The 9,462-nt window shown below is 40.4% G+C and overlaps 1 protein-coding gene across 4 annotated transcripts in view; it reads left to right on the top strand.

The window, feature by feature from the left end:
• The first annotated feature begins 5,018 nt into the window (after positions 1-5,018).
• STK33 (serine/threonine kinase 33) overlaps positions 5,019-9,462 on the top strand; it is a 197,193-nt gene continuing 192,749 nt past the window's right edge. For all 4 annotated transcript variants that reach the window (XR_824276.1, XM_010829301.1, XM_010829299.1 and 1 more), the window contains exon 1: positions 5,019-5,191. The gene's annotated coding sequence lies outside the window, so the exon portion shown is untranslated. The remainder of the gene's footprint in view (positions 5,192-9,462) is intronic.

Raw genomic sequence — 9,462 nt, 5'->3', positions numbered from 1 at the left:
TGAGGGTATCTGTGGGGTCAGGTTTTTGAAAGCAATCTGGTTCAGGTGAAGCTTCCCTAGAGAAGCATTTGGTATCCAGGGGGCTCAGGGAGGCTGGCTGTGGCAAGAGCCTTGGCAGAATGGAGACAGAGAGGGCTTAGTTATCCTTTTCTTCTACCTACAGTTTCTTGGAAGCAGTACAATGCATCTTCTCTCCTGAGCCTGGCATGCTATACATGAATCCTTGAATCCTCAGGAGTCCTTTCAATCTTCCAATGATTTACTTTGCATTAAATCAGCACAATTGAATGTCAGGTAATAGAGTTCAGTTCAGTTCAGTCATTCAGTCATGTCCGACTCTTTGCCACCCCATGGACTGCAGCACACCAGGCTTCCCTGTCCATCACCAACTCCTGGAGTTTATTCAAACTCATGTCCATTGAGTTGGTGATGCCATCCAGCCATCTCATCCTCTGTCATCCCCTTCTCCTCCCACCTTCAATCTTTCCCAGCATCAGGGTCTTTTCAAATGAGTCAGTTCTTTGCATCAGGTGGCCAAAGTACTTGAGTTTCAGCTTCAGCATCAGTCTTTCCAATGAATATTCAGGACTGATTTCCTTTAGGAGGGACTAGTTGGATTTCCTTGCAGTCCAAGGGACTCTCAAGAGTCCTCTTCAACACCACAGTTCAAAAGCATCAATTCTTTGGCGCTCAACCTTTTTTATAGTCCGACTCTCACATCCATACATGACTACTGGAAAAACCATAGTTTTGACTAGATTACTTTGACTAGATTACTTTCTTTATAGTTCAACTCTCACATCCATACATGACTCCTGGAAAAACCATAGCTTTGACTAGATTACTTTGTTGGCAAAGTAATGTCTCTGCTTTTTAATATGCTGTCTAGGTTGGTCATAACTTTCCTTCCAAGGAGTAAGCGTCTTTTAATTTCATGGCTGCAGTGACCATCTGCAGTGGTTTTGGAGCCTCCCAAAATAAAGTTTGTCACTTTCCACTGTTTCCCCATCTATTATGGGGAAACATATAGATAGTAGAGGTAACAGGTATCATAATAGATAATAACAGGCAATAGGGAGGTGGAATATTTTGCCTCAGGTTAGCTCCTGCATTTCTTCCTGAGATGGCTTCTGGTGGGTTTCCTCTGGCTCCATACCCTTCATGTATGAGTAAGAGAGACTTCAACCCTCTCTCCCCATGCTGGGACTTACCTGATCTGTCCCTCACCCAGCCAGACCAACAGGAGAAGGAGATCAATCTCTGCAGTCAGCTGGGGTAAATCAGGAGGGTCTAGACTAAAATGCCAGCTCCCTTTACTCACCTTGTAAATCAAGCAAGAAGAGATTACTACCTCTTATCTGAGCTAGGTAAACAAAGTTCTAGACTATGAGCTCCCTTGATGTTCAGTCGCCAAGTCATGTTCAACTGTTCACAACCCCATGGACTGCAGGATGCCAGGCCTCCCTGTCTCCTACCATGTCCCGGAGTTTGCTCAAGTTCATGTCCATTGCATTGGTGATGCCATCCAATAATCTCATCCTCTGATGCCCTCTTCTCCTTTTGCCTTCAATCTAAGCTCCCTCAGATGTGGCCAAAAAAACATCTGAATGAACTAGTCAAAGTTCCAAATGAATTGTGTTTTTTTAAAATCACTAAACCATTGCAAGACTCATTATTAGCTTTCATTACTCTTTTGGCCAACTTGGGTTAGGAAACCTTGAAGACCATTGGCGGTAGTGGCTGTCTTGCACTCACAGGTAAGTGAGCAGTGAAGCCTAATGGTTAGGAGCACAAACTCTTGACCAGAACATCCTGGATCAACACACATGTACCAGCTGTGTGATCTTGGGCAAGTCACTCCAGCACACTGTACTTCTGTTTCTTTTTCTGTAAAACATGGATAATAACAGTACTTATCTCACAGAGCTGTTGTAAGGATTAAGTTAAAGTACAGAAAGCATTGGGAACAGTACCAGGATCAGAGCTGATGCTATTAGGTGAATTGGTGTCACCTGTGTTTTATGAAAACTAAGACACAAAGATGCTGGGACTTTCTTGGTCCTTCAGGAAGACTTCTACTTATGTCAGGACTGCTATCTGGCTGAGAGCAATAGCAATATGTAATCAGTTATAACATGCAACCCAATTTCAAAGAAGTTTAAAAAGTGAAAAAAAAGTGAGTTTTAGAATTCATGAAATGTGAAGTATTGTTTTAACTTTACTCTTTAAATTGAGACAATTCATATACCTAATATTCACTTTTTTAAAGTGTACAATTAAATGGTTTTTAGTACATTCACCAGGCTTTCAGCCATTACCATTGTCTAATTTTAGAACATTTTTATCACCCCAAAAAGAAATTTTATGCCTGCTAACAGTCTCTCTCCATTCTCTCTTCCCAGTTCCTGGTAACCACCAATATAATTTTTCTCTCTATAGATTTGCCTATTTGGGACATTTCATATAAATGGAATCATACAAGATATTGCTTTTTGTATCTGGCTCCTTTCACTTAGCATGTTTTCAAGGTTTATCCATGTTGTGGCATGTATCAGTACTTCATTCTTGTTTATATACAAATAGAGTTCCATTGTATGGATATGCCATCTTTTATCTATTCATCATTTAATAGCCATTTGGATTGTTTCTGGTTTTGGCTACTATGAATAATATGTCTATGAACATTTGTGTATAAGTTTTTTCTGTGGACATGTAATTTCAGTTTTCTTCGGTGTATATCTAGTAGGGTCAAATGATAACTCTATGCCTGATTGTTTGATAAAGTGCCAGACTATGTTCCAAAGCAGCTATACCATTTTATATGCCCACCAGGAATATATTAAGGTTCTAATTCTTCCATAACATCATTAGCATATATTATTGTCTGTCTGTCTTTATTATAGCCATCCTGGTGGGTATGACGGAGAAGGCAATGGCACCCCACTCCAGTACTCTTGCCTGGAAAATCCCATGGACGGAGGAGCCTGGCAGGCTCCATCCAGTCCATGGGGTCACTGAGAGTCAGGCACGACTGACCGACTTCACTTTCACTTTTCACTTTCATGCATTGGAGAAGGAAATGACAACCCACTCCAGTGTTCTTGCCTGGAGAATCCCAGGGACGGCGGAGCCTGGTGGGCTGCAGTCTATGGGGTTGCACAGAGTCGGACACGACTGAAGTGACTTAGCAGCAGCAGCAGCAGTGGGTATGAAGTGGTGTCTCATTGTTTTGATTTACATTTCTCCATTAAGCACCTTTTCATGTGGATATTTGGTACATGTTTATCTTCTGTGGAAAAATGTCTATTCAAATTCTTTGCCAAATTTTACATTGAGTTATTTGTTTTTTTTTTACTGTTGAGTTGTAGGAGTTTTAAAAATATTTAGATACTAGACTTTTATCACTTATAAGACTTGCACATATTTTCTCTCCCATTTTGTGAATATCTTTTATTTTTCTTGATAGTGTCTTTTGAAGCACAAGTTTTAATTCGATGAAATCCAATTTAATCCATTTTCTCTTTGATTTCTTTTGTTTTAGATATCACATCTCAGAAACCATTGCCTAATCCAAGGTCTTGAAGATTTATAACTATGTGTTTCGAAGAGTTTTATTGTTTTAGCTTCTATGTTTAGCTCTTTAATTCATTTTGAGTTAACTTTTATATATGGTATGAGGTATAGGTTCAGATTCACTCTCTTGCAAGTGGATATCCAGTTTTCCCAGCATCATTTGTTGAAGATTTTTCTTTCACCCACTGATTGCCTTGGTACCCTTGTCGATTGTTCAATGATGCATGGATTTATTTCTGGACCCTCAGTTCTATTCCATGGAATTTTTTAATCTGTCTATCCTTATGCCAGTCTTGATTACTGAAGTTTTATAGTAAGTTTTGAAATCGGGAAGTGTAAGTCCTCCAACTTTGTTCTTTTTTAGATTGCTTTGCCTCCTCTGAGTTTCTTGCATTTGCATATGAATTTTAGGATCAGATGGTGAACTTCTATGCAAAAAAAGGCAGCTGGAATTTAGATAACGATTGTAAGGAATTTATAGATCAATTTGGGGAGAATTTCCATCTAAACAATATCAAATCTTCTAATCTGTGAACTCTTAATTTAGTTTTGGTGTTCACTAACCTGAAATCTCATTAGTTTTATCTGACAAGGAGCCTGGGTCAGATATCCACAGTTGATCAAAAAATTGAGTTAATTGCTAAATGTTTATTTCGAGTTGTGGGGATAAGGTACAGTTTTACTTTTGTCAAGGTGGGAGAAAAGTGGAAAGACTTTGTGTAAATTGGTAGAGCCTACCAATAATCAAAGAGATATCATTAAGATAAAGTTACCTTTTATATTATACACTTTTAAAAGGCATGTTCCCCATTTAAGCAATCTTACTATAATACATATAGAGTAGGAAATGGCAACCCACTCCAGTATTCTTGCCTGGATAGTTCCACGGATGGAGGAGCCTGGGGGGCTACAGTTCATGTTGCTGCAGAAAGTCAGACACGACTGAGCACAATATAACACATAATGATTTAAACATCTCTTAATTTATATTATAGAATAGAAAAATTATGGGATGATCTTTTTTGTGATATAGAGTCTTTTTAAAGTCTTCTGAATAATAGAGATAAATTGAAATTTGTGTGTAAATCAACTGCTTCTTGATTTAAGAAAACTGGTCTATCTCTTCCCTCCAAGATTTTGATATTTTTACTAACAGGGTCAACAAACCCTGGAACAAACTGTACTAATTGCTTCTATGTTTTGTTATATTGACAAACTTCAATTCTGATCTCCCTTAAATGTTAAGTAATTTGATATTGCATTGTAACAGTGACGTTACCATAGAGTATTTAAGTAAACTGTATATAATACTTGTTGCCAGTGGTGACATTAATAATTACAGGAATAGGGTGAGAGCAAATTGTTGTGTCGTAATGACCCCTGGCACAGACTGAGTTCCCTTGGCAGTATCAAGAGTTTGTCATGTTAGTGGCCATGGTGTTACAATCCATTACCTCACTACAAACTGATGACTTCCGTATGGTAACTAACCATAATATTTAATGTAGCTGCCTTGAGCCACTTGAAAACTCAAAAAAAATTCTTTTTTTTGTCTAAGGAATTTACATCAAGGGTTCCTCAAGAAAGCCCAGTCCCTCTATGTATATATTTCAGAAAGGTATGTGTTACTTCTCTGTGTGGTTTCTCTGATTCTTCCCTATAATTATTAGGGACATTTGCACACAAGAAATTAATATTTGTCTATTTGTCAGTCTATCTACCTATTTATCTATCCATCTATAATGTTACCATATTCTACAAAGCCTCTGCCTTACTTCTTCCTACTCTTTCTTCCTTTATTCCTTCGTTTACTAACTCCTTCGTTTACTAACTCCTTTGTTTACTAACTCCTTCGTTTACTAACACCATGCTTTTTATTAAAGAGCTACTAATTGCCAGCCATTGTCTCAGGTACTGGGAGCAAGCAGTAAACAGAGGCTGGGTTCCTCCTGTCTTAGAGCTTAACATCCCCTGAGGAAAGAAAGAAGGTAAATTAGATGGTCTTAGATGGTGTTCAGGGCTCTATGACAACAAAGTAAAGCGATGTGATAGACTGGGTGGGACTATGTTAGACAGGGGTATCAGGGAAGGAAGGCTTCTCTGAGGAGATGGCATGTGAGTTGAGATATAAATGATGAAAAGGAACCAGCCTTATGGGGGTAAGGGGGCAGAGACTTAAAGGAAGAGGAAATAGCAAGTCAAAATATCTGAAGCAGCTTAAAATCACATCATCAATACAATGAAAAAAAGGTTTCATTGAAATTTCATTTCATAGAAATGAGAGAAAACAGAAGAGAGAGGACAGAAGAAAATTGTAACACTGATATGCAAGTTGTAGAGCTTGACAAAATTTATTAAGGTTGAGTTGTAAATTTGGTTCTTGTCTTCCTGGAAGCTAAGGTGAAAAGGGAAAAGTGATCAATTTCATGGTTAATTTTCTTTATAAGGAAATGAGGTATCAGTTTTTCAAGGAGAAAACTATTTTTTCCCCTGGCACTCAGGGTTGAAATACATTGAGTTTCCTATAAGGGGCATAGAGTGATTGTATGTTAGTGTGGATCCACCCTTCCTGTCCCTTAGATGGCCATGTCCTCATCTCTGGAAGCTGTGAATGTTACTTCATGTGTACAAAGCACTTTGCAGAGGTGATTACGTTAAGGACCTCGGAATGGGGAGATTATTCTGGATTTTCTGGGTGGACCCCATCTAATCATTTGGGTCCTTAAAAGCTAAGAACCTCTCCTAGCTAGAGTCAGAGGGAGATGTGATCTCAGCAGCATGGTCAGAAAGATGCAGCATTGCTGCCTTTGAAGATGCAGGAAGATGGCCATGAAACCAAGGAATGAGGTAACCCCTAGAAACTGGAAAAGGCAAGGGAACAGATTTTCCCCTAGAGCCTCCAGAAAAGAACAAATGCCTGCTAACCCTGATTTCATTCCATTGAGTGCAGTGTCAGACTTCTGACTTATGGAACTGCAAGATAATACACTTATGTTGTTTAAATCACCAAGTTTGTGGTAATTTGTTACAAAAATCATATAAAACCAATATAATTAGATTCACCTTGGTTACAATAACAGAAACCCAGCCACCTGAACTAGCTTAAGCAAAAGAGTGCACCTTATTATAAAGATTTGGAATGTTACTTGGAATTCAAAGGCAGCAAAGCAGCTCACTTCAGGAAATACAATGATCAGGGATGGAGAGTTGTCAGAATTCTTTTGGTCTCTTCTCTTTGTGAATCTCTTTCATCCTTCCTGTTCTTTTCATATTTTTCCTACAACCTGGTTTTCTGCATTTCTCCAGGCCACATAGTAGGGAAGCATGTCCATAAATAGCTTCTGACTTTCTATATTACAGCATTCTATGTTTCTGTTAGCTACCTAGAGAAAAACTAAAATCTCTTAGTACTAATTTTAAATTCCTGGGAGAGGGATATGATTGGGTTGCCTCTGGTACTGCTAGTGGACAGTGGACAGGTGGCCTAGTTTGTCTGAGGATCAGGGCTAGCTTCCAGAAAAAGATATCTGGCTATACTGTTGTTTTTAAAATGCAACTTACAACTCATCTAGGGGTCAAGAAATCGTTTAATGGGTAGAAACCAACATTAAAAAGCAATAAAATGCATGTGATATGGGTAACATTTCATAAAACTTGTTTCAGTTATTAAATATGTAGGTACATGTGTACTGGGTGATAATGTAAAACATATTTCTTTTGGTGGATTATGGTCAAAAAAATTAGAAAAACCCCATGCTGGGCAATATGGTAGGATTCTGCTGTGCCATGCTTAGTCATTCAGTCATGTCCAACTCTGGGACCCAGTGGACTGTAGCCTGCCAGGTTCCTCTGTCCATGGGGATTCTCCAGGCAAGAATACTGGAGTGCGTCGCTATGGCCTCCTCCAGGGGATCTTCCCAACCCAGGGGTCGAACCCAGGTCTCCTGCGTAGGCAGATTGTTTACCATCTGAGCAATGGGGGAAACCCAAGAATAGTGGAGTGGGTAGCCTATCCCTTCTCCAGGGGAACTTCCTGACCCAGGAATTGGACCGGAGTCTCCTGCATTGCAGGCAGATTCTTTACCAGCTGAGCCACCTGGGAAGCCCAGGATTCTGCTGCTGCTGCTGCTGCTGCTGCTGCATCGCTTCAGTCGTGTCCGACTCTGTGCGACCCCATAGACGGCAGCCAACCAGGCTTCCCGTCCCTGGGATTCTCCAGGCAAGAATACTGGAGTGGGTTGCCATTTCCTTCTCCAATGCATGGAAGTGAAAAGTGAAAGTGAAGTCGCTCAGTCGTGTCCGACTCTTAGCGACCCCATGGACTGCAGCCTACCAGGCTCCTCCATCCATGGGATTTTCCAGGCAAGAGTACTGGAGTGGGGTGCCATTGCCTTCTCCGAGGATTCTGCTACTGGGGTGTAATAAACATCATTCTTAAAATATAATCCTTCCAGTAAATTCAGAGGTATCATGCATATTTTTTTAAACCTTATCTGTTAACATAAGTAGATGGCATAAGGGTAAAGCACAACTTAGTAGAGACTATTTTGTAAGGGTGAAGAAAAAGCGGTACAAACAGCTTTTTTGATGGTCTGGCTTAATTCAGAATAAAACATAGCCTAGTGGTTTCCCAACCTAGCCTTGTAGTTTTGCATCAAGCTCACATGGAAGATCTTTTAAAAATGATTTCATGAGATTTACTTAATCAGAATTCCTGGAAGTATGTCCTATGAATATGTATTTAAATACAAATCAAAACAAATAGAACTCCCCAGATGTGTCTGATTTATAGCAGGTTTGGGACTTACTTGACCTAGAGACTATGCACTGATAGAGGAGGAGGTTATCTGTATACCTGTCAATTCTCTAACTGCTATTTCTCACCACCACAGGCATGAGAAAGCAGACAGTTTAAAGTTATTTCTTGGTAAGGCTGAGGGGTGTAAGACTGCACAGCTGCTGATTAAAGGCAGATTCATACACTTTACAGCTCAGTGAAGCAGATGGTACAGTTTATCTTCGTTTGTTGGACATTGTGGCACCAACACTCATGCTTGGATAAAGGCAGGGTTGGGGGAGACAGGCAGAGAGAAAATCCTTGCAGGCTATTCCAGACCCTTGTTAGACAACAGTTCTGTACTTCTTCAGAACAAAGTATGGCCAGTACCCCAAAGTTCTAGGGTATAGGACATGGTGGGGATTATTGAAAAATTTGTAATACTGAAGTTACCAGTTGCTCACTAGCAGCCATTATGAGTTGTCAGGTGAAACTGACAGGAGGAACCCATTGCCAAAGGTGGACTTCTACCTCTAAGAAGTAAAATGAATCGACCTCTGTACCAAGTTCTTGGCTATTAATCAAATAAACTGTAGAGGACATCTGCCTGAATAATTAGGCTAGTGTCAGGAGAGTTGAATTTCTTTCCCCCCAGCTGCTAAAGAGCAGGACCGTGTCCACAGAAGCCATTCCTAGATCAGGTCAGAAATACATTAGCATACAGCTGGAGTCCGTGTTTCTAGCCTTTATTGCAGGCGGCATGCATTCAGATGGTCCACAGAGCTTTGCGGCTAACACATATTCCTGGGAAATGCCTTTTGATCTGTCAAGAGCCTTCTCAGCCCCTCTGTGGGGACAAACACTATGCACTTCGGGGGCCTTCCCCCAGCACCGATATTCATTTTCCTGACTTTTAGGCCAGCTCTGACCCCACTGCGGCGCGAGGCTTACAGCACCAGCTCCACCTGGCTGCCCCAGAAAGGCTCGGGCCCTGAGCGAGAACTATGGCCTGGATATCCTCTCAGTTCTGTGATATCATTGCTATAAAGGTTTAATTTCCTGTAATACGTGTCTGCTCCTCTGTCCTGAGATAGGGTTCTCAGGTCCCTCTC

Source organism: Bison bison, unplaced genomic scaffold, assembly GCF_000754665.1.
Source record: "Bison bison bison isolate TAMUID 2011002044 unplaced genomic scaffold, Bison_UMD1.0 scf7180017864503, whole genome shotgun sequence".
In the NCBI taxonomy this organism is placed as follows: Eukaryota; Metazoa; Chordata; class Mammalia; order Artiodactyla; family Bovidae; genus Bison; species Bison bison.
Note: the sequence above shows the minus strand (reverse complement) of the source record. Positions and strands in the feature narration are given on the sequence as shown.